At 42.7% G+C, this 6110-nt stretch overlaps 1 protein-coding gene across 1 annotated transcript in view; it reads right to left on the bottom strand.

The window, feature by feature from the left end:
• Window positions 1-418: 418 nt before the first annotated feature.
• The window catches only part of LOC113458106, a 27760-nt gene continuing 22068 nt past the window's right edge, over window positions 419-6110 (bottom strand). Inside the window, exon 5 of the transcript XR_003378541.1 lies at window positions 419-1171. The gene's annotated coding sequence lies outside the window, so the exon portion shown is untranslated. The remainder of the gene's footprint in view (window positions 1172-6110) is intronic.

Genomic DNA, 6110 nt, shown 5'->3' with positions numbered 1-6110 from the left:
TTGACTCAATTAAAAAAAAAAAAAGAAACTAATAAAATAGTTTTCATTACTTAATAATTTGTAATTATATACTTTTAGCTACTTTTCATTTACTCCCAATTTTTGTCTTATTTGCAGGCAAATGGATGGAGCTAGAAAACATCATATTGAGTGAGGTGACCCAGACCCAGAAAGACAATTATCACATGTACTCATTCATATGGCTTTTAGACATAAAGCAAAGAAAACCAGCCTACAAATCACAATCCCAGAGAACCTAGATAACCATGAGGACCCTAAGAGAGACATACACGATCTAGTCTATGTGGGATGTAGAAAAGACAAGATCTCCTGAGTTAACTGGGAGCATTTTACCACGGGGAGGGGAGAGGCAGGGAGGGAAGCAGAGAAAAATGTAGAGCTCAATAAAATCAATAATAATAATAATAAAAAAGACTTGCTGTGAGTACAAATATATGAGGCATTTTGAAGAAAGTTCCATGGAATTTTGTAGTTGTAAGAATTGGGTCTGGGGTCTCAAGAAAGTGATCTCACAATCCAAGGCAAAAAGATTTCTTTCTTTCAAGGGGTGCATAGCCAAATCAAGCATAGGGGCCCTGTCCCTCACTGTGAGCTTGGGCTCACATTCCTGAATTTGTCTGTTTTAAAGCAACAAGCAGCCAACAAGCAGAATGCAATTCCAAGCAGAAAGTGCTACCTTGAGAACATCTTTGGGTTCTAAGAAGCGTTGTCCCTGAAGGAACTTGTGTTTCTGCCATGTTGCTTCTTTATTTTTTTATTTTTTTCTTTTCATGTTGCTTCTTTAAAACGCATTTTAATGGAGTTTTGTCCTAATTAAACTTTTGATAGAAAAGATACTACATTTTGTTTACATTTTTCACAGAATCACTTCTTCCTTGTGCTAGCACCAGCTTTATTAATGGTATCTACTTCAGGAGACTGGGCACACCTGTGTTCGGAGCACTTCTGCTTAGCAGTTGTAATGTCCCTGATAGGTCATTCCCTTCTTCAGTATGAAGTGACTTTTGTGTCTTCTCATTGTTTCAGTATGAAGTCTATTTTGTAGCTATTAAAACAGCGTCATCTGCTTGTTTCTAGGTTTATTTGTTTACAACAGTCTCCCCATGATTCCATGCTAAAGTTGTAGCTGTCTTCTGTGGTGAGGGGCCTCCTATATTGAGAAATTGAGACCATTAGTAATCTTATTATTGAAAGGTGTGTATGGACTCTTTTCATTTTGTTTATTTGGTAGTTGTCTTAGGGTTTCTATTACTGTGAAGAGACACCAAACCAATAACCATGGCAAGTCTTTTTTTTTTTAAGATTTGTTTACATATTTTCTGTACATGAATGCTCTGTCTTCATATACAGCAGAAGAGGGCATCAGATCTCATTACAGATGGTTGTGAGCCACCACGTGGTTGCCAGGAATTGAACTCAGGACCCCTGGAAGAGCAGCTAATGCTTTTAACCACAGAGCCATCTCTCCAGCCTCAACCATGGCAACTCTTATAAAGGAAAGCATTTAGTTGAGGTGGTGGCTTACAGTTTCAGAAGTTTAGTCCATTATCATCATGGTGGGGAGTATAGCAGTGTGCAGGGTCACATGGTGCTGGAGAAGGAGCTGCTACATGGTAATATGCAGGCAACAGGAAGTAGTCTGAGACACTGGGTGGTATCTTGAGCATATATATATGAGACCTCCAAGCCAGCCTCCACAGTGATACACTTCCTACAAGAACACACCTACTCCACAAGGCCATGCCTCCTAATAGTCCCACTCCCTTTGAGGGCCATTTTCTTTTAAACCACTATAGTAGTGGTTTTCCCCCCTCTTTCTCTCTTACTTTATTATTCTGGTGTGATTTATTTTTTTCCTGTGATCTCATGATGAATATTTCTTTTCAGTTCAAAGGGATCATTCAAGTATTTCTGTAGTGCTAAGTAAATTCCTTGGCCTATTTTTATCATAGAAAGTTTTTATTTCTCCTTCAACTATACCAAATAGCTAGTTTTGCTGGGTATAATAGTCCATGCTGGCAATTTTTGTTTTTCAAAACTGAATCTTGAAATACCTGTTCAGGCCATCCTGGCTTTTAAGGTATTAACAAATCTGCTACTATTTTAATGGGCCTTCTTTTATATATGACTTGATGTTTCTATCTTGCTACTTTCAATATGGTTTCTTTGTTCTGTATATTTAGTATTTTAATTAAAATTACAATATGAGATGGTAATTCTTTTTTGGCCTTCTCTGTTTGGCGTCTCAAATGCCCCTATGTTTGGATTGCATCTCCTTTACCAACTCTAGGATATTTTTGTTATTTTTTAAAAGTTATTTATTTATGTAATATATGTGTGTGTACCACATCACGTGTGCAGAAGACCACAGAAATCAAAATAGGCCATTGGATTCCCTGGAATTAGTTATAGATGGTTTTGAGTTCTCATGTGGGTGCTGGGACCTGAACCCTGGTCTTTTGCAAGAATAATACATGCTCTTAACCACAGAGCCATCTCTCTCTGTCTGTCTGTCTGTCTGCCTGTCTGTCTCTCTCTCTCTCTCCAGCTTCTGTAATGATTCTCTTTTTAAAATGTTTTCTATGCCTTTGGAAATATGCTCTTTTCCTTCTGCTACCTGGGTCATCAGTAGACTTGTTTTTTTCATGGTGCTGTAGGTGACTTGGAATTCTCACTCACCTTCTTATTAGCTTATCATTGTCCTTGTTTGATTGGTCCAGTTCATTTACCATGCTGAAGGGCTCCAGTATTCTGTTCTCTCCTTAATTGGTTCTTCTGGTGAGACGTTCCCCAGAGTTTTTAAATTGGATTTCACGTGTTCTCTATTTCTAGTATTTCAGGTTGGATTTTTCTCAGTGTTTCTATTTCTCTGTTGAATCTCTCTTTCATCCTACATCGCTTTCTTACCTCATTCAGCTATTTGTGTTCTCAGGCAAAAGTTTACGTTCTTTGATTTCTTCAAATATACTTATGACATTGAATTCTCTGTCTGGGATCTCATCTAATTCATTCTTGCTAAATAACATTGCTATATAGGAATAGTAATTTCTGGAGGAGTTATGCTGTCTTGGGTTTTATGTGTCTCTTATGTTAATGAGATTTATGCATCTTGTTTTATTTCTTTTCTCTGTTTAATTTTTAAAGATTTATTTATTATGTGTACAGCATTCCTTCCATGTGTGCCCGCACTCCAGAAGAGGGCACCAGATCTCATTATAGATGGCTGTGAGCCACCATGGGTTGCTGGGAATTAAACTCAAGACCTCTGGTAGAGCAGTCAGTGCTTTTAACCACTGAGCCATCTCTCCAGCCCTCTTGGTTTAATTTTTAATCAGCTCTATTTTTTTTTCAGTTGAAGTACTTACAATGTTCATGTGGGGTTTGGATGTGGTTGAGTATACAGTTCAGAAAATCATTCAGTAGTCCAAGAACTCAGGCTTCTTGGTGCAAGCTCTGTATTGCTACTTGAACAGGACATTAACTGGGAGGGCCACCACAGCTGCTTTCTAATATGCAAATGTCATACCGGCCAATTCACAACAGTGGCTCCTCTAACTGCCATAACTGTTGAAGGGTAAATAACCAAGTATAGTATGGTATAGACTCAGATTTTAGCTAATGAGGTTAGGACTGGGAAGAAAATAAGGTGAGTGAGGATAAAGATAAATAAGTAAAAATATTGAGGCTAGTAAAGTAGCTGGGAAGGGAAAGTTGACTGAGATACTACTGTTCAGGTCCACAGAATTTAGTGATTGTTAAAGCTATGGAAAGTTATTAAGAAAAGAGGAGGACAGGAGAGATGGCTCAGTGGTCATGAGCACAGGTTGCTCTTCCAGAGGACTGGGTTCAGTTCCCAGCACCCACATGGCAGCTCACACGGTCTACAACTCCAGTTCCAGGGGATCCAGCACATTCGCATAGACATACATTCAGGCAAAACACTAATGCACAGGAAATAAAAACAAGTCATTTAACAAATTTTTAAAAAGTAAAAGGAGGCTGAACATGGTATTATGCACCTTTAATCCCAGTACAGAGGAGGCAGAGGCAGGTGGATCTCTGTGAGTTCTAGGCCAGCCTGGTCTACGCATTGAGTTCCAGGCCATTCAAGGATACGACGTGAGATCCTTTCTAAAACAAACAAACCAAAATGTAAAGAGGAGTGGAAAGGATGAGAGAAAGAAGACAAGATAATGAAACCGGGTGGGCCGTGTGCGCCGTGATTGAAGAGTACGCTAAAGAGCGCCTCAGTCAGCTGGCTGGGGAAAAGAGGAAGGGGTTCTGCCTTTGCTTTCTCTCCTCTAGCACACCAGGGTTGTTGATGAGTGATGGTGGAAGCTGGAAGGGACCAGAAAGTTCCAGTTCCTGCTGAGCATCTCCAGACACCTCTACAACAGTTCCATCATCACGGGGGGGGGGGGGAGTGCTTTTCTGCCGTGTAGTCTTCTTGAATTGTGACCCCAATTAAGCACGCTCAGATGTATGTATCTTAAATTAAACATGCATTGGTTTGGACCCTTTCCAAAGTGCCCCCCATATGAGTATGTATAGGCCTCTCTAAAGTTCCTCACCCTTTGTTTGTTTGAGGGGAGCACTATGCTCTCCTACCTGTAGGTGATAAAAAGCCTTCACGGTTGTGTCTCGGCTGTGACTTCAAGTCTTGCCCTTGGAGTTGCTCACACAGCCACAGCTGGAATGCTGCTACTCAGCCTGCCTTCTTCATTGTTCTCCATTTTATTCAGTCTGGGACCCCAGACCTTGGGATGGTGCAAGTCTTCCCCACCCATTTCAACTTTTCTGGAGACATCCTCAGAGACACACCCAGGGGTGTGTGATTCCATGGTAAGTCTAAATTTACGCAATCTGACAAAGAAGATTAACGACCGCGCTCACTACTGATTAGGAAAGTTCATGCCTTGGGATTTCTATTGCTGTGATGAACACCATGACCAAAATCAACTCGGGGAGAAACAGTTAATTTTCTCTTACAGCTCTCAGGTCACACTCTATCACTGAGGGACATCAGGGCGGGTGCCTGGAGACAGGAACTGAAGCAGAGGCCACGGAGGATGACTGCTCGCTGGCTTGCTTCTCATGCCTGTTCATCCTACCTTCTGATACAGCTCAAGACCTTCTACCCGGGGGTAGCACCATCCCCCAGAGGCCGGGCCCATTCACATCAACCTGGATGGAGGCATTTTTCTCAACTGGGTTTCCCTATTGCCAAACAACTAAAGCAATGGTCAAGTTGACAAGCTAACCAGCGTAGGAAGTGAGAAAAAAAACAGGCCTAATTAAAAAAAAAAAAATCAACTGTTGACTAACGATGTGACACCTGAGGTGGACTTGGGGGAGACTCTGACTCAGCATCCTGTCATGCAGCCTGTGGGCCTGGATCTGAGGCCCCACCATGGATACCAACCACAAGGAGAGGTCCAAGTCTTCCTTGGGAGGTGGCAGGAAAGCAGAAGGGCGCCATCTGCGCCTCATTTTACAACTCCCCAGCAGAGGGCAATCTGAGCTCAGGCACCATCTTCCCTGGCCACTGGTTTAGGCAACAGGGCAGATGGCCACCTAGCCCCCTCACTGCCCACTGAAGCTTGGGCATGGTGCCCACTTGCTGGCAGCAGCAGCAGCTCCAGAGAAACAGGATGCACAAGGAGGTTGTTTTGAGTTCTCCCGAAGCCTGGCAGATGCCCGGCCCTGGCACCCTGCCACAGTCCCCTATCTAGGATCCTGGACTGAAGGCTCATGGGTCTCTCATCCCAATGCAGGGTACTCACTGTTTCCATTCACAGTTCAGAATCCGCTTCTCTAAGGCATAGACTCCCAGAGCCTCAGAGGTGGGAGGGGCTTTGGTGCTCTAAGTCTACAAACTGGCATTTCAAGTAACTTCAAAGGGCAGGTGGGGGCCTTCCTTGTGAAGCTGTCTTAGAGTAAGACAGAGATAGAGGCAGCTATGTTGCATGAGGGGGGTGAGGCTTGTGAAGAAACATCTCAATCCTACTGTTGCCTGAATGACAAGAAATACGGGTGGTGGTGGTGGTGGTGGTGGTGGTGGTGGTGGTGGTGGTGGTGGTGGTGACGGT

This window comes from Microtus ochrogaster, unplaced genomic scaffold (assembly GCF_000317375.1).
Source record: "Microtus ochrogaster isolate Prairie Vole_2 unplaced genomic scaffold, MicOch1.0 UNK3, whole genome shotgun sequence".
NCBI lineage: Eukaryota > Metazoa > Chordata > Mammalia > Rodentia > Cricetidae > Microtus > Microtus ochrogaster.
Note: the sequence above shows the minus strand (reverse complement) of the source record. Positions and strands in the feature narration are given on the sequence as shown.